This window comes from Balaenoptera borealis (assembly GCF_965194805.1).
Source record: "Balaenoptera borealis genome assembly, chromosome: 12".
Taxonomy (NCBI): Eukaryota; Metazoa; Chordata; class Mammalia; order Artiodactyla; family Balaenopteridae; genus Balaenoptera; species Balaenoptera borealis.
Genome location: NC_138869.1, coordinates 7,087,419 through 7,111,072, shown reverse-complemented (window position 1 = coordinate 7,111,072; position 23,654 = coordinate 7,087,419). Strand labels below are relative to the sequence as shown.

The window sequence follows — 23,654 nt, the reverse complement described above, 5'->3', positions numbered from 1 at the left end:
ATGGACGGATGGACGGATGAACGGATGGATGGGTGGATGGATGGATGGATGAGTGAGTGGATGGGTGGATAGATAAGTGGATGGATAGATGGATGGATAATGGATGAGTGGGTAAGTGGGTGGGTCAGTGGATGGTGGATGGATGGATGGATGGGTGGGTGGGTAGATGGATGGATGAATGGGTGGGTAGATGGATGGATAATGGGTGGGTAGATGGATGGATGAATGAGTGGGTAGATGGATGGATAATGGGTGGGTAGGTGGGTGGGTTGGTGGTTGGGTAGATGGATGGATGGATGGATGAATGGGTGGGTGAATGGATGGATGGATAATTAATGGGTGGGTAAGTGGATGGGTTGCTGGATGGGTAGATGGATGGGTGGGTAGGTGGGTGGGTCAGTGGATGGGTAGATGGATGGATGAATGGGTGGGTAGATGGATGGATGGATGGATGAGTGAGTGGATGGGTGGATAGATAAGTGGATGGATGGATGGATAATGGATGAGTGGGTAAGTGGGTGGGTCAGTGGATGGTGGATGGATGGATGGGTGGGTGGGTAAATGGATGGATGGATGAGTGGATGGATGGATAATGAATGGGTGGGTAAGTGGATGGGTCAGTGGATGGGTCAGTGGATGGATGGATAATAGGTGGGTGGGTTGGTGGATGGGTAGATGGATGGATGAATGGGTGGGTAGATGGATGATGGATGAATGAGTGGGTAGATGGATGGATAATGGATGGGTGGGTAGGTGGGTAGGTCGGTGGATGGGTAGATGGATGGATGAATGGGTGGGTAGATGGATGGATGGATGGATGGATGGATGGATAATGGATGGGTGGGTAAGTGGGTGAGTCAGTGGATCGGTAGATGGATGGATGGATGGATGGATGGAAAAGTGAGTGGATGGGTGGCTAGATAAGTGGATGGATAGATGGATGGATAATGGATGGGTGGGTAGGTGGGCGGGTTGGTGGATGGGTAGATGGATGGATGAATGGGTGGGTAGATGGATGGATAATGGATGGGTGGGTAAGTGGGTGGGTTGGTGGATGGGTAGATGGATGGATGGATGGATGAATGAGTGGGTGGGTGGGTGGGTGGATGGATGGATGGATGGACGGATGGATGAATGGGTGGGTAGATAGATGGATGGACGGATAATGGATGGGTGGGTAAGTGGGTGGGTTGGTGGATGGGTAGATGGATGGATGGATGGATGAATGGGGTGGGTAGATGGATGGATGGACGGATAATGGATGGGTGGGTCGGTGGATGGGTAGATGGATGGATGGATGAATGGGTGGGTGGGTGGATGGATGGATGAATGGGTGGGTGGGTGGATGGATGGATAGATAAGTGGATGGATGGATAATGGATGGGTGGCTAGGTGTGTGGGTAGGTGGGTGGGTTGGTGGATAAGTGGTTGGATGGGTGGATGGATGAATGGGTAGGTGGATGGATGGATGGGTAGGTGGATGGATGGATGGGTAGGTGGATGGATGGATGGGTGGGTGGGTGGGTGGATGGATGGATGGATGGATGGATGGATGGATGAATGGGCGGGTAGATGGATGGATGGATGGATAATGGATGGGTGGGTAAGTGGGTGGGTTGGTGGATGGGTAGATGGATGGATGGATGAATGGGGTGGGTATATGGATGGATGGATAATGGATGGGTGGGTCAGTGGATGGGTAGATGGATGGATGGATGAATGGGTGGGTGGGTGGATGGATGGATGGATGGATGGGTGGGTGGATGGATGGATGGATGGATGGATAGATAAGTGGATGGATGGATAATAGATGGGTGGATAGATGGGTGGGTAGGTGGGTGGGTAGGTGGGTGGGTTGGTGGATAAGTGGATGGATGGGTGGATGGATGAATGGGTAGGTGGATGGATGGATGAGTTGATGGGTGGATGGATAAGTTGATGGACAGATGGATGGATAAAGGATGGGTGGGTGGGTGGGCGGGTGGGTAGGTGGGTAGGTGGGTCGGTGGATGGGTAGATGGATGGGTGGATTGATAAGGGAGGAGAAAGCATACAGAAGTTTCTTGAAGCCCCCCACCCATGTCTCAGTTTATCTCTGCCTTGGAAAACCTTCAGCGTCTACCATGAGCAGAGACTTCCCAGTCCTGTGGTCCTTCTGCTCCTGGTCTCATGGCCCCTGAGAATGGGGGAGTTTCTGACCAGATTCCCCAGATGACCATTTAATGCTAATCACATAACATTATATCAGAAATCACCCCATGATTCCCCTTCAATCCGGGTGAGGAGCGGGCGTGGCATGAGGGCAACCAGGCCTTTGAGAAGAATGACCAGGTCGGCTGCCAGGCTTCCCATGGCCCCTTAGAATACTGTTCGTTCCCAAGCCTGGGGCCTGCCTTCTCTCTCGAGGTGCCCAGCTCAGCTGTGCTCTGAGACTCAGCTTCTCCATCTGTAAAGGGGGAGAATAATCTCTCCCTCACAGGGCTGTTGTGAGGGTCCTCCCTCCCGGCAATGACTGCATGGCCCTTTGAGTGGCAGAGCAATGGATCAATGCTAAATATTAGTATTGTTAATTATCACTACTACTATTACTATATTCTTCCCATAATGATGAGATTCTTCAAACATGGCTTATGGTAATAAATATTTGGCTCTGTGTTGGGCAAAGGTATTTTTCCCCTCTTTGGTTTATTCCTAAAGTGGCTTTTCAAGAAAACTGACTTTAAAAAGGCCAAAATCATAAGAGGCTGAATCAAAAATCAGAAAGCCCCCCCAGGACTGTGGTGCTGAACACTCAGATGCCGGGGCCCAGGTGTCACAAAACGGCGGCAAGTGAGCCCGCAGTTGAGTTTTCCAAGAAGGGCTGAACGTTCAGGTTTCTAAAGTAAAATCTACTTTTTTTGTATGTTGACAAACACCATGAGGCTGGAGCAAAACATGACTGCAAGCTGAACTTGGCATTTGTGTCGGCGGCATGCAGCCTCGGACTCGGACCAAATCTCTTGTTTTAGAGACAGAGAAACTGAGGCCCAGAGAGAGGCAGGACTCTACCCCAGACCACACAGCAAGCACAGCAGAGGGATGACCAAGGCCAATCTGTTGTTCAGACATACATATGTGAGTACGTGTGCGTGTGCACACTCTCACATGCCCCCTGGACTAAAGTTTAAGATCAGCTCAAGGCTCCCCAGGGAGGGATCTGAGCCTTCCCACGGCCCCGCAGAGGTGGGCTGTGCCCTGCACCACTCTGCAGGGGGTGCCGCGGCAGAAGGCCTGGGACCCCCCCCCCAATCTTCCCACGCTCCCTGCCCCATGCCCCTCCACTCAAGGGACTCCCTCAGCAAGACCCGGGTCAGGAGAGTCCTGGGACAAAGTTTTCTCCACCTGAGGTGCAGCCGTCCCCTGCCAGCTTCAGGCAAGTCCGTGACATGTTTCCTGAGCCCCTAGGAGGCTGTTCACTCCCACGTACAGGTGAGAATCTGTATTTCAGACTTGGCGGCTATAGGCTGATCTAGAAGAACTTTAGCTAGGATGGCTGGGTCCTCTTCCACATGATCTCATCCTCCAGCAGGCCTCATTCACATCAGAGAAGAAGGATTCCAGAAACAGGAGCAGAAGTGGCCAGGCTCCTCGAGGCCAGGCCCAACACTGGCACTACGTTAATTTCGCTACCTGCTAAGCGCGAAAGCAAGCCACAGGGCCAGCCCAGGTTCCAGGCATTGGGAAGGAGACTGTCTCTTAATGGGAGCAGCTGCCCAGCCACACAACAATGGGTGTGGCACCGGGAGGGGACTTGAGACAGGACCCCTGTGAAGACACTGGCACATGCTGTCCTGAGCAGAAGACAGTCTTAGCACTGACCATGTGGCAGGCACACAGCCACTCTGTTTGATGGACCCCCACTCCCACCCCAGAGCCTCAGCCACCTCCACCAGCTGCTTGGTCCTAGAGTGAGTCATGGGTTTTGTCTTCCTCCGCTCCCCCAGCCATCAGCAAATCCCACAGGACTACTCTCTGTCTGCAAACCCACCATCCACCGGTGTGGCTGGATCTGGCTGAATTCCCACCACACAGGTCCTCTTCCTCCAGGTGACACTGCTGGACCACACTTCCCATCTCCCGTGCACTTGGAAGTGGCCACGGGACTAGGTTCAGGACCGTGAAGTAGGGGTGGTGTGCTCCACTCCTGGGCCCATCGGCACCCCAAACACTCTTTCCCTTCCACTAGTTTGACACAGGGGGCCATGAGGTGTGGGCAGTGGAGCCCAGAAGGAACAGTCCTGGGTCCCTGAATGGCCACCTGGAGGAGAGCCACCTGCTGATCAGGAACACCCAAGGGCAAGAAATACATGTCTGTTGTGGGGAGCCACTGAGATTTTGGAGTTCATCTGTGACAGCACAGAGACCCTCCCTCACTAGGCTCCAGCCTCAGAGGCTTTCCTTCTGTTCTTCCAACATGCCATGTTCCACCCTGCCTCTGGGCCTTTGCATGTGCTATTCCCTATGACCTCTGCATGGCTGGCTCTTTCTGGTTAATGAGACTCAGCTCAAATGCCAACACTTCAAGTATATACCTCTACCACCCTGGCTTCCAGCACCCCTCATCCACTATTTTTGTCTCTCTGTGGCATTTACCACTATCTGAAATGTTATCTCTCATTTACTAGAGGTTGTGCAGTATAGGTGGTTAAGAGCATGCACTCTGGAGCCAGATACTCTATGTTCAAGTCTGCCTCTGCTATTTATTGCTGTGTGGTTTAGGGCAAGTAACATAACCTCTCTGTGCCGGTATGTCCCTATTTGTAAAATGGGAGCAGTAATAGAATTATCACAGTGATTAAATGAACTAACACATGCAAATTGCAAAACACAGTGCCGAGTACACTATAAGAACTGAGGAAGTGTGAGGTTTAATTAAAATGTTTAAATTTCCTGGGGGCAGGACTTTGTTTCTCTTTGCGGCCACTGGGTCTCCAGTGCCCAGCACACAGCTGGGGGTTAATACTGGTTGACTAAGAATGAATGACAATAAAAGGGACAACCTAGAAGAAATGGATAAATTTCTAGAAATGTACACTCTCCCAAGACTGAACCAGGAAGAAATAGAAAATATGAACAGACAAATTACCAGTAATGAAACGGAATCAGTAATTTTAAAACTCCCAAAAAACAAAAGTACAGGACCAGACAGCTTCAAGGTGAATTCTACCAAACATTTAGAGAAGAGCTAACACCTATCCATCTCAAACTATTCCCAAAAATTGCAGAGGAAGGAACACTTCCAAACTCATTCTAGGAGGCCAGCCATCACCCTGATACCAAAACCAGACAAAGATATTGCAAAAAAGAAAATTACAGGCCAATATCACTGATGAACATAGATGCAAAAATCCTCAACAAAATATTGGCAAACCAAATCCAACAATACATTAAAAGGATCATACACCATTATTAAGTAGGATTTATCCCAGGAATGCAAGGCTTTTTCAATATCTGTAAATCAATCAATGCGTTCATCACATTAACAAATTGAAGAATAAAAATCATATGATCATCTCAATAGATGTGGAAAAAGCTTTTGACAAGATTCAACATCCATTTATGATAAAAACTCTTCAGAGGGAGCATATCTCAACATAATAAAGGTCATATACGACAAATCCACAGCCAACATCATACTCAATGGTGAAAAGCTGAAAGCATTTCCTCTAAGACCAGGGACAAGACAAGGATGCCCACTCTTGCCACTTTTATTTAACATAGTTTTGGAAGTCCTAGACACAGTAATCAGTGAAGAAAAAAAAATAAAAGGGCTCCATTAAGAAGTAAAGCTGTCACTGTTTGCAGATGACATGATAGTATATACAGAAAATCCTAAAGATGCCACCAGAAAACTATTAGAGCTTATTAATGAATTCAGTAAAGCTGCAGGATACAAAATTAATACACAAGAATCTGTTGCATTTCTAAACACTACCAACAAACTATCAGAAAAATTTAAGGAAACAATCCCATTTACCATTGCATCAAAAAGAATAAAATACCTAGGAATAAATCTACCTAAGGAGGTAAAAGACCTGTACTCAGAAAACTATAACACACTGATGAAAGAAATTGAAGACGACACAACCAGATGGGAAGATATACCATGTTCATGGACTGGAAGAATTAATACTGTTAAAGTGTGATATGATATCACTCGTACGTGGAATCTAACTTAAAAAAAAGATACAAATGAGCTTACTTACAAAACAGAAACAGACTTACAGATATTGAAAACAAACTTATGGTTACCAAAGGGGAAACATTGGGGGGAGGGATAAATCAGGAGCTTGGTATGAATATACACACACTACTATATATAAGATAGATAACCAACAAGGACCTACTGTATAGCACAGGGAACTCTACTTGATATTCTGTGATAACCTATATGGGAAAAGAATCTAAAAAAAAATGAATGTATATGTGTATAACTGAATCACTTTGCTGTACACCTGAAATTAACACATTGTAAATCAACTATACTCCGATAAAATTAAAATATTTAAAAAATATATTGTCAAAGTGACCATACTACTCAAGGCAATCTACAGATTCAGTGCAATCCCTACCAAAATACCAAGGGCATTTTTCACAGAACTAGAACAAACAATTTTAAAATTTGTATGGAAACACGAAAGACCACAAATAGCCAAAACAATCTTGAGAAGGAAGAACAGAATTGGAGGAATCATGCTCCTTGACTTCAGACTATACTACAAAGCTACAGAAATCAAAACTGTCTGGTACTGGCACAAAAACAGACACCTAGATCAATGGAACAGAATAGAAAGCCCAGAAATAAACCCACACACTTATGGTCAATTAATCTATGACAAAGGAGGCAAGAATATACAATGCAGAAAAGATGCTCTCTTCAACAAGTGGTACTGGGAAAACTGGACAGCTACATGTAGAAGAATGAAATATACAAAATAAACTGAAAATGGATTAAAAGACTTAAATGTAAGACCAAAACTAAAACTCTTAGAAGAAAATATAGGCAGAACACTCTTCGATATAAATGGTAGCAATATTTTTTTTGGATCCATCTCCTAAAACAAAGGAAATAAAAGCAAAAATAAAACAAATGGGACGTAGTTAGACTTAAAAGCTTTTGTACAGCAAAGGAAACAAAGTGAAAAAACAACCTACTGAGTTGGAGAAAACATTTGCAAATGATATGACTGATAAGGGGTTAATATCCAAAATATATAAACAGTTCATACAACTCAACATCAAAAAAACAAACAACCCAATTAAAAAAATAGGCAGGGGCTTCCCTGGTGGCGCAGTGGTTGAGAGTCTGCCTGCCGGTGCAGGGGACACGGGTTCGAGCCCTGGTCTGGGAGGATCCCACATGCCGCGGAGCGGCTGGGCCCGTGAGCCACAATTGCTGAGCCTGCGCGTCTGGAGCCTGTGCTCCACAGCGGGAGAGCCTGCGATAGTGAGAGGCCCGCGCACCGCGATGAAGAGTGGCCCCCACTTGCCGCAACTAGAGAAAAGCCCTTGCACAGAAACGAAGACCCAACACAGCCATAAATAAATAAATAAATAAATAAATAAATAAATAAATAAAAATACTTAAAAAAAAAAATAGGCAGAAGACCTGAACAGTCATTTTTCCAATGAAGACGTACAGATAGCCAACAGGCACATGAAAAGATGCTCAACATCATTAATCATCAGAGAAATGCAAAAATCACAATGACCTATTACCTCAGAGAAAATGGAACCCTTGTACACTGTTGGTGGGAATGGAAATTTGTGCAGCCACTGTGGAAAATAGTATGGTGGTTTCTCAAAACACTAAAAACAGAACTACCATATGACCTAGCAATTCCACTCCTGGGTATATATCTAAAAAAATGAAAACACTAATGTGAAAAGATACATGCACTCCCATATTCATAGCAGCACTATTTACAATTGCCAAGATATGGAAGCAACCTAAGTGTCCATCAATAGATGAATGGATAAAGAAGGTATGGTGTACACACACACACACAACGGAATACTACTCAGCCATAAAAAGGAATGAAATTTTGCCATTTGCAACAACATGGATGGAATTGGAGGGCATTATGCTAAGTGAAGTAAGTCAGAGAAAGACAAATACTGTATGATATCACATGTGGAATCTAAAAAATAAAACAAACTAGTGAATATAAGAAAAAGGAAACAGACTCACAGATATAGAGAACAAACGAGTGGTTACTAGTGGGGAAAGGGAAGTGGGGAGGGGCAAGACAGGGGTTGTGGATTAAGAGGTACAAACTATTGTGTATAAAATAAATGAGCTACAAGGCTATACTATAGACACAAGGAATACAGCCCATATTTTACAATAACTATAAGTGGACCATAACCTTTAAAAATTGTGAATCACCGTGTTGTACATCCGTAACTTATATAATTTTGTACATCAGCTTTATCTCAATAAAAAAAATTTTTTTAATAAAAATAAAAACAGGGAAAAAAAAGAAAGAATGAAGACCTGGATCTGTTCCCAGACTTGCCCGGCCCCTGCCCAGATCCAGGCTGGGGGGCAGTGGGCTCGGGCAGGCTTCTGGAGCCCAGGAGCTGGGGGACAAGAGGTGGCCTGTCCTGAGGGTTGCCTGCCTGCTCAGGGAGTGGCTGGGAGTGTAGAGACAGCTCAAGCCCCCTGGACGTGGTCACAGGCACATCTGTTCCATTGACAAGGTGGCCACTGGTTGCCATGATGACGCTCCTGGCCCCAGAAGAATGTGTTGAAGACAACGGGAGAACTCTGCAGCCACCCCCAGCTTAGCCTCCAAGATGGCAAGCCACCTCTGACCCAGAGTAAGTGTTACACCACATGCTCATGTGCAGGCACACACGGACCCACAGTCACAGGCAGACTGAACAAGACACCCAGAGGGACCTGCACACACCCGGAGGGCCTCACGCCCAGGGAGAGGCCAGACACCCACATGGGAAGGGCAGACACACATCCGCCCTGACCAGAGCCCCAGACAGACCCCCGCAAGAGGCCCTGAGACGCGCACAGGCCTCCCCAAGGGGCACAGGGTCACTCACAAGATGCACGCCCACCCAGAAGCCAGACGCGGACTAAGCAACCTGCATCACCTGGGAGGCCACGGCCTGACCTCGCCCGCCATTCACCTGTGGTCCCTGGGACCTGCTGTGCGGCAGGCCCGCAGCGAGCGTGTGAGCGTGTGTGCGTGTGTGTGTGTAAAGAGAGACAAGCCCTGAGGCTGAGCCCTGCCCCCCACAGAGCAGTGTGCCCCCCACCAAGCCCCTGCTCTCAGCCCCAGACGCAGGGTTCCAAGCACAGCTCGCCCCCTCTTACCTGGAGACATGGGGTACACGGATGACGCCAGGCGGGGCTCCCCGTTGCTAGCGGCGCAGTCAGCAGCAGCGCCCGGACCACCTCGACACCGCAGGCCCGGCTCAGCCCCACTGCCATTGCGGCCGGGTGCGTTCAGGGGCCGTGCGGGCGGGCGGGGCGTGGGGGGGCTTTGCCCCAAACGAGCCTCAGACAGTGATTCTCAAAGCCAGGTCCTGGCGCCTCTCTCAGGGGATCAGGAGATCAAAAGCTCAAACTATTTTCATGGTAATAACTCGGATACTTGCGTTTTTCACACTCACACGCTCACAACTCACAGGCGTACTGTGGAGTTTTCTAGAGGCTACGTGAGGTGTGTGATATCGCGAGAGGTGGAAAGCAGTGGCTGCCGTGAGAATCCAGCTGACTTCTATTAACCACACGTTCAAGGGATTTGCAAAAGTGAAAAACAGTGCCACTCTTTTCGCTAAGTTTTATTGTATTTCATTGGTTTTAAGAGAGCTATTTTTCATTAAAAATGTATTATTTCTGTAAACACAGTGGGTTCATTGTCATTTAAAATGAATGCATGAATATTTATATTTTTTCTCAGCTTTAATTTCTACCACTGTAAATATTGATAGATATACACATACACAACAGCTCTGGGTCTGCAATAATTTTTTTAAAAGCTAAGGGGTCCTGAGACCCCCAATGTTTGAGACCTGCTGCCTTAGACACAGGGCTAATGATTGATTATAGTTCCTCTGTGCACCCAAATTCAGTGAATAATAGGGAGCATGTATTGAGTCTTTACTGTGGCCAGGCCCCATCTGAGGACTTTAGAAGGGTCATCTCAGGGAATCCTCACACCAGTCCTATGAGGAAGGTGATCTGAAGACGAGGAGGAAACCCAGGCTGAGCTTCCAGTAACCCGAGGGGACTGACCGTGGGCCCAGTAAGTGGCAGAGTCAGGACTGAAACTCAGGCAGTCTGGCTTGAGAGTCTCCCACCCGAAACCCCACCATCTTCTACCCGTCCCTGTGCTTAAGATTCCAAATAAGATACAAGATGCCCAGTTAGGTTTGAATTTCAGATAAGCAAAAAAATTTACTACAAGTATGTACCAAGCATTACATGGGACATACTTATACTAATGCATTGTTTATCTGAAATTCAAATTGCACTGGTGTCCTCTATTTTCATTTGCTAAATCTGGTGACCCCAGCTGTGCCAGGCCTGCTCTGGGTGCTCAGGGCCCCTGCCCTCTGGACATCTGTCCTCAGCAGCATGACCTGACCACTTTCTGGCTGTGCACCCCAGGGGCAGTCCCTCCACCTCTCTGATCTGCATGATAGTCCCTCTCCCCAGAGCAGAGATGAGGGGGTGGCGGGAGCAGAGTTGTGGTGACCGTGGGCACATTTCATTCTAGTAACATTTTCCCTAAAATTCAGTGTCCACAACATCCACTCACCCACCCTACACACCCGCCCCTGTACCCCACACGCTATAGCCAGTCAGGTCTACTTGGAGAGGTTGTCCCACAGCTGCTGCAATCTGCTCTCCCACCCTCTCCCCAGCCCTGAATGACTGGGAAGGACTGTGTCCTCTGCAGCCTTGCTTTGACTCTCTCTGGCCTCCAGCAGGGCACGGCTGGGGAGGTGCCACCCGGCAACAGGCTCTTGAACGTCCACAGGTCCTGGGGCTTCCCCATCACAGTGACACCCATTTTACAGACAAGGAAACTGAGGCTCGGCTCCCAGGGCCTGTGATTTAGCACTTAATTAGGCGCCAGGCCGCTGCATCCTGAAACGCCACGCCCTCCTCTCCACGGGAACTTCTGCCCAGAGCAGCCTCCAGCCCACCTGCCAGCCCCCACAAGCCAGCACACCTGGATGGTGTCAGAGAGGGGACTTACAGCAGACACTCTGACACAGCTCCAGCCCCTGGAAGGCAGCCAGGGCTGCACATCTGACAGGGACATGGCAGTGCTGAATCACTGAACACACTGGTGGACTTTTCCACTTAATATATAATTACTTCCTTGAGTAAGATCCTTCCTCCGCCAGCCTGGCCCCCTTCTCTGCTGTTTCAGTTTTTTCCTTTGACCTCTGAAAGGATGATCGATTGGTGTGGTTAAGCACCAACTACAGGCAAAGAAGGCCCAGGGTGGCAGGAACCCCACAAAGCGTACTTGGAGAGAACTTAGATTGGAGTTCAGTAGGGTGATCAAGAGATCAGGAGCACAGGAGCTGTGTGATCCTGGGCAAATTGCTTAACCTCTCTGGGCCTAAGCTACCTCATCAATTATTGCGTGTTGGTGTGGGCCAGGCCCTTTTCTAAGCACTTTCACACATCTGCTCTCGTGTAATCCTCTCCATGTGAGATAGGTACTGTTATCAGCCTTGACATATGGGTTTACCAAGGCTGCTGTAACATAGTACCACAGACTGGGTGGCTTAAACAACAGAAACTTCTTTCCTCACAGTTCTGGAGGCTGGAAATCCAAAATCAAGGCATCAGAAGGCTGGTTCCTTGTGAGGGCTGTGAGGGAGCATCTGTTCCAGGCCTCTCTCCTTGGCTCGTACGTGACACTCTTCAACCCGAGTATCTGCACACTGTCTGCCTTCGATGCATGCCTCTGCGCCCAACTTTCCTCTTTTTATAAGGACTCCAGTCATACTGGATTAGGGCCCACCCTAATGGCTTCATCCCAGTTTAATTACATCTTCATTGATCCTCATTCCAAATAAGGTCACATTCTAAAGTTCTGGGGGCTAGGACTCCAACATATGAATTTGGGGGGGAAATTCAACCTATAACACTTAGTTATAGGCGAGAAAACTGAGGCTGAGTTTAAGTGACTGGTCCAAGATCACACATGCTTTAAAAGCTAGAAGCAGGATTCAAACCCAGATTCCAGACGCCCTCTCTCTCTCGAACCCTCAGCAGCACTGCTGGTTCAATACTGAGCCAACCACTTCTGCCTGACAGGGCTGTGCTGGGGATTAAACATCATGAGCCACAGGAGGCATTTCAAACAGTGCCTGGCACAGAGTAAGTACTGAACAAATGTTAGCTATTAATACTACGGTCTGCCAGGCCTGGGTTCAGATCCTGCCCTGACTTCTCATGCTGTGTGACCTTGGGGGGGCTCCACCTCTCTGGGCCTCAGCTTTCTCACCTGTGAGAGGTGGGGTGGATGACACGTGTTGCCGGGTGCCTGGACCATGCTGACTGTGACCCCTCCTTCTCCCCAGGCGCTGGGACCTCTCCAGGCCCAAGGCTCTCTGCGCCTCCATGTGGCCTCCCTCAGGGGTGGCAGAAGGTCTGACCCAGGGTGCACATCAGCCTTGGCTGGCAGAGGGAGGAGAGAGAAGAAACAAGTTTAATTCAGGTGCAGAGGCCCAGAATCACTGGGGGTTGTCTGCTCTGGCCAAGATGGAGTCACAGGGACCGATTTATCACCTGAAACAAACCAACCAAACAGATAAAATACATGACTCAGCGATTATCAAGACACTGGTTTCAGGCCACAAAGAACCATGATCGCTGCAACACAGGAAATGAACACGGTGGGCTCTCATGATTACCCACCTTGCTGCCTTGAGACCTTCCAGGCTGGGTCGTGTGGAAGGGGAGCTCACAGGGCTCAGAGAACTCCTGGGGTACACGGAGACTACAGCAGCCATGGTTCAAGGGCAGAGCACAGGAGGAGAGAGTGCCCAGAGGGAGAACCTGCCGATCCAAGGAGGGGCCCCCTTGAGCACCCGCAGGTAACCTGTGCAGGTGTGTGAGGATGCTACCTGAGGCCAGGGAAGAGCCAGCTGAAAGGATCAGAGAGACGGTGGCCTGGTATCACACAGGACTGGGAATGGTGCCTGTGTCCGCCAGCCACACCAAAAGTCTCCCATTTCACAGGGCGGTAAGTGGAACACTCAGGAAGGCCTGGCCTCGGGAGCCGGGGATGACTAGCCATAGACTGAGCCTTGCTCCAGACCCACCGACCAGGTCATAAAAGCAAGACCTGAAAGAACCAAACCATTTCCAAGTGACTTGACTGCATCTCTGAATAAAGCTCAAGAAGATTCACAGGACACAAACATACCAGCACCTAACCAGGTCAAATTTACAATGTCTGGCATCCAAAGATCACCAGGGGGGCAAAGAAGCAGGAAAACACAACCATGATGAAGAGGAAAAAAATCAACTAATCAAAACCAAACCAGAACTGACATAGACACTAGAATTAGCAGAGAACGGTGTTAAAATAGTTACCGTAACTGGGTGCCACGGGTTCAGGAATTTTAAATGTGGAAGATATTAAAAACACCTTCTCAAGGTAAGAACTATGAGGTCTGAGATGAAGAAATATACTAGACAGGGATAAAGGCAGATTAGACGCTGCAGAAGAAAAGATTAGAAACTTGAAGACACAGCAACAGAAACTATCTGACATGAGAGACACAGAGAAAAAATTTTAAAAAACTGAAAAGTGCACCTGTGAGCTGCGAGACCACTTTCAGCCACCTAACATACAAGTCATTGGAGTCTGGGAAGGAGAAGGCGGGGAGGGAGGCAGAAAAAATACTTGAAGAAGTAATGGTTGGAAACTTTCCAAATGTCATGAAAATTTATAAACCAATAGGTCTAAGAACCCAACCAACCCCAAGCAAAGGAAACACAAAGACAATCACAGTAAGGCACATCATATCAAACTGCTCAAAAGCAGTGATGATAAAGAGAAAATCTTAAAAGAAGGCAGAGGAAAAAAACATGCTACTTTTTCAGACACACAAAAACTAAACTATTTCATCACCAGCAAACAAAGACTACAAGAAATGCTGAAGAATTAGCATTTAGTCTTTTCGGAGGAAGGAAAATGACACCAGATGGAAACTTGGATTTACACAAAGGAACAGATTGCACTGGAAATGGTGACTCCATGGGGAAATGTAAAAGATGATATTTTGCAGTATTTAAATGTCTTTCAAAATAACTGACTGTTTAAACACAAGCAACGACGCATCTATTGTGGGAGTTATCATTTAGACAAGGAGCACGTGGCAGAGAAAGGTTAAGTTACCTGCCTAACAGGTGAAGGCAGGTGTGACTCCAGGTCTGCTTGAAGCTTAAGGGTTTGGTTTTATTTTTGGTGGCAATAAAAGTATTATAGTTACGAATACTTGTATATACATACATATATATGAATCTATACGTGTATAATTAATATATTTACCTGTGATTTGCCTGTAAGGTTATTCACAGTGATTTTCCCCCAGGTGGTGGACTTAGGCATTTTGTGTTCTTTTTCCTTACCTGTATTTTGTAATTGTCCTTTATGCCGATTTGGTGTAAAAACTTTCAATTACTTTGAGAGACATAAAGCTCCCGGTTACATGGGCGTGTGGGAACTGTTTCCACAATCTGCTTCCTTTCTTGCCCACTTTTTGAAGTCAATCCCCACAGGGGCCCCTTTTAGGAAGGCCCAAGGCAGTGACTCCCACTGGGAAGTGTTCTGACCCACGTGGCCAGAGACCAGGGTCTGCAGCACCAGGTAGGACCTCCCCCCAGAGTTAGCTCTCCAGCTGCCTTCTGGATGTCGCCACCTAAATAGTGGCACAGAAAATAACAGCATCGAACCTGAAAATGAAAAGCTCCCCAGTGTGCCAGGCAGAGCAGGTGGCGCAGCGGTCCCCAACTTTGGCTGCACTTGGCCTCATCCGCCAAGCTCTGGAAGGACAATGCCTCGCCCCCGCCCTGCAATTGAGTGGGGCTGGGGAGCCGCTGGGGCGTGGGGTTTTCTCAGAGCTCCCTGGTATTCTCGTGAGCAGCTGAGGCTGAGGGCCACCAATGCAGCACATAGGTGACATCACTTAACCCCCCACCCCCCGCCCATGCCAGGACTTTGCAAAGTACATAATATTCATTCCCAGGTTACAAGTGACAAAATAAGGCTCAGAGAAGGACTGGCTTCTGACTTGTCCCAGACCGTGCAGCCAGGCAAGGGCAGACCCAGGTTCGAACCCCGCAGGCCTCTGATGAAGCAGCACAACGTCCCACCAGACACCATGTGGTCAAGTCTATACTCATCATTTTCTGCCAAGATGTTTCTGCATCCCACCTTCTTTTTTTTTTTTTTTTTCTTTTCCATCGTGGTCTATCACAGGATATTGAACACAGTTCCCTGCGCTGTCCGGTAGGACTGTGTTGTTCATCTTGCATCCCACGTTCTTAATCTTCCCTTCTCAAGCTTCCCAGTTACCCCAGGTGGGACTCCCAAAGTCACCCTGGGTTATCCCTTCTCCCAGCCTCCAAATCCAATCAGTCACCAGGTCCTGCCAATTCCACCTCCTAAATCCCTTCCCTCCAGCCCCACTGTTATAGTCAGCCTTCGTCATCTTTCCCTGGGACTGTGGCCCAGGTCTCAGAGCTCTCCAAGCCCCAGGCCCCTCTCTGGGCAGCTCTGACCTCTGTGCTTCTCTCTCACACTGGATAGCAACTGCCTTCCCTGCCAGGCTGGCACAGACACCTGTGCCAAAGCCCCCGAACCCCACACAGAGCAGGGTACTCTGTGGGCACTAAATAAATGCTTAGTGGATGGATGGATGATTAATTCATTAATGACCAGGCCTTTCCTTTCTTCCCCACTGGGCTCTGAAGTCTTCAGAGTTAGGGATTATTTCATTTGGCTTTGTGTGCCGTGCCCAGCCCGAGTAGGGCCTAATAAGTGCTTGTCGACTGAGTGACAGAATGGGCCTTTGCACGTGCTGCTCCCAGCGTCTGGAATGCTCTTCCCAGACATCCCCATGGTTCACCCCCACACCTTCTTCAGTCTTTGCTCAAATGTCACCTTCTCAATGAGGTCTGACCACCGTACTTAAAACTGAAGGGCCTCCTTCCGTCCAGGATGCCAACCTCCCCTCCCTGACTCTTGTTTCTACCTTCTCACCGAGGCTATCCCTCACTCACTTATTATGTTGACTGCTTATGTCTCTGTTCCCACGACCACCAGAAAAAAATAAAGTTTGTCTTAAACACAGAGCTTTTTGGCTCCCTGTTCTGTGTGATTTCTCCAATGCCTAAGACAGGGTCTAGCACACAGTAGCTGTTCAATAAACAATCGTCAACCAAGGGAACGGCTCTTGTTCTGCCGGTGACTGCCCTGTGGTCTGGGGCCAGCTCCTTGGTCCCTCTGAGCCCAACGTTTAGAATAACAGTGATGACAGTGATTAAGGAGGTTGGCTGGGCAGGCAGTCACTGGCGCTGCTCATACATAAGGTGCCTCTCTATCCTCCAGGTGCATCCAGGGCCGTGCTCCTCCCTTGGGACTGGCCATGTGACCTACACTGGTCAGTCTGAAGGAGAAGTGATGTGTCTCACGTCCAGGCAGACACTCTAAGAGCCAGCAGCAGCCACTGCTCCCTTCTCTCTGCCACAGCAATTGGCAGTGTTCCTGACGCTGGCTGCCCCGTCAGCCAGACTCGATGATGGAGCAAAGCCACAGCTGAGCCATTTGGGGTGTGCTGAATGAGTGAAAGATAAACTTTTGTTGTATTAAGCCCCCGGGATTTGGGCTTTTGTTACCGCAGCATAACTTAGCCTCTCCTGACTGACAGGCCTGATGAATGGGATGCTGTAGCCCACGTGTTCGCCAGAGGGCTTGGTGGACGTGCAAGAGTCACAATGACAGCGGCTTACCTGTGTCGTGTGCCTAATGCAACAACTGCCCTGCTGCGTGCTCACAGCAACCCAGTGACTAGGCCCCGCTGCTGTCCCTGTGGTGGCACAGGCAGGCGACACACTTGCCCAGGGAGCCGCGGGAGATGGGCGGGCCGTGAACCAGGCCGTCTGGCCCCAGTGCCTGGACTCTTCACCGTGAGCCACCCTCCGCTGCTTCCTGTTTCTTCCCTGACGGTGTGAAGGTTCCAGCCACCCCAGCCCGGTGGCCAGCTTGCCCCCCAAGGAAGGCTGGCAGCTCAGTGTCTGGCCTCTCTGTTCTGTTTGGGCCCAGGCAGAGTGCAATGGGTGTCAGGTCCAAGGGTCTTTGCTAAGGCAGTTATGTGGGTGAGGCTCTGCTGGTGAGAAAAGGACTGGGGCCTCTGGCTGCTGTGAACCCCTCAACATGCCCCCACGTCGGTGTGCAGGTTAGTCCACACTCCCTTGGGGAGTCTCCCTCTCCCCCCACCCCGGGCTCTTTCATCAAGAGCACCCAGAGCTCCTGGCCCCCAACAGGAAGCATTGCTTGCGTCAGAGAGTGTCAGCTCCCCTGGACCATCTGGCCTAATACTGGGGGGACGGAGGCCCGAGAGTGAAGGCCTCACAGCTGAGTCAGCCTGGATTCAACTTCTGCAAAACCAGTTTCTATGATTCCCCGGCTGAGAAGCCTTCCTTATTGAAACTTGGGGTGGTGATGGGAGAGTTCCCCCGTGTGCATGGGGAGTTGGGGAGAAGGGGAAGACACATCAGTTGTGTCAGGCGCTGGATATAAGAAACCCACTAAGGGGACTTCCCTGGTGGCGCAGTGGTTAAGAATCCGTCTGCCAATGCAGGGAACACGGGTTCAACTCCTGGTCCGGGAAGATCCCACATGCGGCGGAGCAACTAAGCCCGTGTGCCACAACTACTGAGCCTGCGCTCTAGAACCCACGAGCCACAACTACTGAAGCCCGCATGCCTAGAGCCTGTGCTCCACAACAAGAGAAGCCACTGCAGTGAGAAGCCCGCATACTGCAACGAAGAGTAGCCCCTGCTCCCCACAACTAGAGAAAACCCGTGCGCAGCAACGAAGACCCAACACAGCCAAACAAAAAAAACCCAAAATAAATAAGTTAAAAAAAAAAAAAAAGAAACCCACTAAGGCCTCTGAGGTGGGTCCCCCTGTGCCCACCTCACAGGCGGGAAGCCTGAGGATGCCCAGCAAAGGGGCAACTTGTCTGAAGTTGTGGGGCTGCTGAGTAGCAGGGCCGCGACTCACACCAGGCTCCTGACGATGGCCAGGGCGCAAGACCACCTCCTGCCCGCCTCACAGCCACCGTCCCTGCAGGAGCTGCCCCTGTGATGGGGAGCAGGTCAGGAGCTGAAGCCACCGGGACAGCTGACTCTGGGTCAGACCTTAGCTCCGGACACGCAGTGCCTTGGGCCAGGGGTCCCACCTGCTGAGCCTCAGTCTCCTCGGCAGTACAATGGGCACAAAAGAGATTCTTTCTGCAGTGGAATCCTGAGGTCAAGTGCACGGCACAGTGCCTGCAAGTCACGAGTGATGGGCACCCAGGTGCCTGCAATGCCCGCTGCCCCAGACAGCACCACAGGGCGCCATAGGGACCTGTGAGGAAGTCTTGGGACAAGTGTCCAGGAGCAGAATTGCTGAGTCCCAGGCCGGGGGCACTTCATTTGCATGAGCCCCAGAGCTGGCTCTCGTGATTGGCTCCAGCAGCTGCTGTTCCCGCGCAGGGCACCAGGGGTCCTCCACGCCCACACCCATGCCCGCACCTGGCAGCACCCAGCCCTGTCCTTCCCAGTCTAGTGGATGAAAGTGAGACTGGTGAGTTTGCCCATCTCTGCACGTGCTTTGGGGCCTTTTCTGTCTCCTGTGCCATGAATGGCTTTGCTTACACCCTTGGCCTCGTTGCCCACCAGGGCCACTTCCTGAGCAAACATTCCTGAGCTCCCTGCCTGGTCAACCTCCCTGCTCCCCGGCGTCGTCTCCTCATGTCTGGGGGGCTTCTGGACTCGGGTGGTGCCCTGCGCTTGCCCTCTCCCCGCCGGGGACAGACCACGCTGCATTCTCACCCGTCTGCTCTTCTGCCTCGTTCATTCATCCACTGGTTTCCCACCACAGTTGGAATAAATTCAAACTCCTTACCGTGGCCGAAGGGGCCCCGGGACCTGGCTCCTGCTGCAGCCCCCCTCCCCTGAACGGCCTGCTGGCGGCCCAAGCCGGGGCTTCCAGGCTGGGTTTGACCTGCCACGCTCATCCCCACTCTGGGGACTCTGTCCGTCCTCCCCTCCAGGCAGGTCCCTGTTCCCAGAGGCGCCCCCCACCCACCCCAACATGTGCCCTCTGCAGACTTAAGAAAAGCAAGGGGCTGGCCTCGACTGCATGAAACCACCAAGATGCCGAGGTTTCGCTATTAGAGCAGCAGGAATGACCAGCTGGAACAGCGGGACTGGGGCCGTGTCCATCTCAGCAGCTTGAGGCCTGGCCCTAAGTCTGGTGACAGCGCTGACAGATGGGATGAATCAAGCAGCCCTTCCCTCTCCTGTGCTCGCTCCAGGCACAGGAGGGACACCCTCTTTCTTTATATCTTCAGTAACAAAAGTTAATACTTGTTCCCTGGTTTAAAACCCCACAGAAGTGTCTAAAGTGAAAGGTGGAAATATGCATGTCTCCTCCAAAATCCTACTCCCGGGAGGGAAGCCCCAGGACCGCACCGTGTCTCTGTGAACACGGACGTGCACATCCTCATCTCCGCCCCGGGCCCGTTTCCCAGGCTGTTCCGCTAACTGCACCATCCGTGTACGTAGACTTACCTCCTTCTTTTTACCAGTCGTAGAGTGTCTCACAGCACGGAGGGACCCAAATGATTTCATCAGCCGCCTGATGATGGACACGGGAAAGGGCTCTGTGCACTCTTCCACCATCACAAACAACACGGTGACAAAGACCCCTGAACGTTTACCTTTCTACGCTGGTGTGAGCCTTGCTGTAAGGTTGCCTCCTAGAAGTGGGGCTTCTGGGTCAAATGGTGGTGGCTTTTACATTTTGATGGACCTCCCAGGAAGGGGGTTGATCATCCCCTAGGATGACCCTGGATCAGCCCTGGAGAGCCCCTGAGGTAGTGAGCTTTCCTTTGCTGGAGGAATTCAAGGGATTTTTAAACCGCCACTCGACAGGGTGCCGCAGCCGGGGGCTCCTCCATCAACGTCTGAGTTGCCCTGGACGACCTTTCATGTGTCCCCACTAGCAGCTTTTATTTTTGTACCAACCTACTGCAGGCTGATCCTGGCTGAGACCTGCATGAGGTTCCTTCACAGCCATGATCTGAAGGGGGGGTGGGGTCTGCTGAGGGAACTAGAGCAGGCTCAGCCTCAGGATGACACTCCCCCCATCCTCCCCGGGGACGGCCCTGTGAAATCCACACAAGAAATGCACAGCCTTGTAGAATCCGTGCCACTGTTTGTCACCAGATGTTCAGAGGCAGGGGTGCTAATTTATGCAGGCAAGTAGGAAGGGGAGATCGGAGGGAGGCTGCTAGGAGGACATGCGGGCTGGGGAGGTGGGAGAGCCTCACAGTGGGGCCGTGCAAGAAAATGCATCCTAGGAGGGACTGAGCAGGAGGGGGACCGCAGGACATTCAGGGGCTCCCGGTAGTGAGATGTAAGGAGCCTGTGAATAAGGATCTCTGATTTTACTACAAGATCTTGTAATATACCATTGAGGATTTCCATCATCGGATTCCTGTATCTTACGACTCTGCTTTAAAATGCTCTGATAACGTCATTCTGAGCCTCTGAGTCTATGTGAAAGCTCCAGGGGGGCCACACAGAGCGGGCGGCTTTGGGTCGAGGTTCCTGGAGGTCACATCCACCTCCCAGGGGTGGTGAGAACTTGGGTGCTCTGCCTGGTGGCTCTGTGCCTCGGTTTCCTGGCTTGCCGATGGGGACAGAAGGTACCAGCTCAAAGTGTCCCAGGGAGGGTTCAAGGAGCTCACCTACGTGGACCGCTGCAAAGGGGGCCCGGCACACAGTGGGTGCTCGGCAATGCTGGCTTCAGCCGCTTTACAACTCGCCTCAATGGCCAGGAATCCAAGAGCCGAGTCTGGGAGCTGAGACCAGGGGCTGAGCTGTCCCGAGCGGCCTCTGCGCCTCTGGAAGCATCTGGGGCTCCAGGTCCCGGGTCCACTGGGTGGCCAGCCCTCCAGAGCAGACAGCTGCTGGGAAGTAAAGCAAACACGCAGAGGGAAGGAAGCTCCCGGGGCTGCAGGAAAGCAAACAAGGGCCACTTCCTCCAGCCGTGCCCTGTGGACAGCCAGCCTTTCCCAGGGCTGCTCCTTGGGAGTCCTCCTCGGGCGCCCGGCCCGTGTTTGGACAGCTTGAGGGGCGCGGGGCAGAGCAAGCAGAGATGCAGACAGCCAGGCCCGGCCAGACCCTCACCCTGCCTGTCCGCCGGGCAGGGCACTGCCCAGCAGCCTTCCTGGCCGCACGCTCAGCTACGCCCACGGGGCCCCCAGGATGGGGTGCTGGGGCTGGGACTACAATAACATCAATAATAATAATTAGCGTTGATTTACTGCTTACCAGGGGCCAGGCACTATTCTTAGTGAGGTATGCAGAGTATTTCATTTAATCTTTTTTTTTTTTTTTTAGTTTATTTATTTTTATTTATTTATTTTTGGCTGCATTGGGTCTTCGTTGTGGTGCACGGGCTTCTCATTGCGGTGGCTTCTCTTGTTGCAGAGCACGGGCTCTAGGCACACGGGCTTCAGTAGTTGTGGCACGCGGGCTCAGTAGTTGTGGCGCACGGGCTTAGTTGCTCCACGGCATGTGGGATCTTCCCAGACCAGGGATCGGACCCGTGTCCCGCACGTTGGCAGGTGGATTCCTAACCACTGTGCCACCAGGGAAGTCCCTCATTTAATCTTAATAACATCCCATCACCAGTGCAATTTTACAGATAAAGAAATCCTTATGAGTAATTTTACAGCCCAGATGGTCCAGTTCTGGGCACTACACGCTCAAGAAACCACATATTGCCTTTCAAGAGATAATGAGAATGATGCCAACAGGGGACATTTACCGAATAGTCTGCTTGCACGATACCCTATTAGGTGGGTATCATTATGAGACCCATTTTCCAGCTACAGTAAACTGAGGAACAGAGAAATGGAGCCACTTGCCCAAGAGTATCCACTTAGTAGCTGGGGGACTTCCCTGGAGGTCCAGCGGTTAAGATTCCATGCTCCCAATGCAGGGGGCCCAGGTTCGATCCCTGGTCAGGGAACTAGATCCCACGTACTGCAACTAAAGATCTCACGTGCCGCAATGAAGGTCCCGCGTGCCGCAACTAAGACCCAGTGCAGCCAAATAAATAAATAAATATTTTTAAAAAAGAAAAAAAAAGGTAGTAGCTGTATTCGAACCTATTTCTGTCCAGTGTCAAAACCCATGATACCGACCACTATGCTAGTGTATTAGTTTCTTCTTGCTGCTGTTAACAAATGATCACAAACTTAGCGGTTTAAAACAACACAGACTTACCCCCTTACAGCTCTGGAGGTCAGAAGTCTGGAATCACTTTTACTGGGCTGAAGGCAAGGTGCCAGCTGGGCTGGTTCCTTCTGGAGGTTCTGAGAAGAGAATCCATTCCCTTGCTTTTTCAGCTTCTAGTGGCCGCTTGCATTTCTTGGCTCCTGGCTCCTTCCTCTGTCTTCAGAGCACATCACTCCCTGCCTTCCTCAGAAAGCCATTAAGATAACATCAGGCCCACCTGTGCAGTTGAGGGTCAACCCCCCGCATCTCAAGACCCTTAATCTATTCACATATTCAAAGTCCTTTTGCCATACAAGGTAACATATTCGGCTCCAGGTATTGGGACACAGGAGTTTTGGGGGGGCCGTTATCCTGTCTCCCACAGCTAGGTTGGGCTGTGTCTTGCCAAAGTAAAGGTAGTGATCTCGCCCATCCCCGGAGGTATGGAAGCACATCTTAGGCCCACTCAGAACCCTGGTGGTGGGAGTCATGGGTGCTTAACTCAGACCTGAAACCTTGGAACTCACTCTCAGCCCATCCTGCACATTTCGGGATGGAGAAACTGAAGCATCCCTTTTGCCCCAGTGGGGGTGACTCCTCCCCACCAGGCCCCCAGCCCTCGGCCGGCACCTCCCTCAGGGATCATCACACCCCAGGGCCATGTTACCCCACATGCATCCGCTGCCTGCTGCGAGCCTGCCCAGGGCCCAGCCGGCATCCCCTCCCTCCGGTGCTAGCACAGTGCGTGCCCCACACGTGCGCGTGGGAAGAGCAGCCGCGAGGCTGGAGGGCACCTGTGACCGGCCAGCTCACGGACAGCCTGGCTGGGGCCTGGCACACGGCAGGTGCCCAGCAAGTGTGTGTTGGTTCACTCTCCGCAGGCTCTAAAGCAGCGCCACCCCAGAGAATGTTCTGCAGTGTCCAGGGTGCCAGCGACAACCATGCCTGGCTGCTGAGCTCTTGCAATGCGGCCAGTGCGAGTGAGGAACTAGTTTTTATTTTATCTTTCTTAAATGTGAGTAGCCGCGCGTGACAAGCAGCTCCTGCATTGGAT

At 50.7% G+C, this 23,654-nt stretch overlaps 1 pseudogene across 1 annotated transcript in view; it reads right to left on the bottom strand.

Moving 5' to 3' along the window:
- LOC309607107 (shieldin complex subunit 3 pseudogene) overlaps window positions 1-23,654 on the bottom strand; it is a 296,341-nt pseudogene that overhangs the window by 125,733 nt on the left and 146,954 nt on the right. The gene's annotated exons all lie outside the window — the stretch shown is intronic.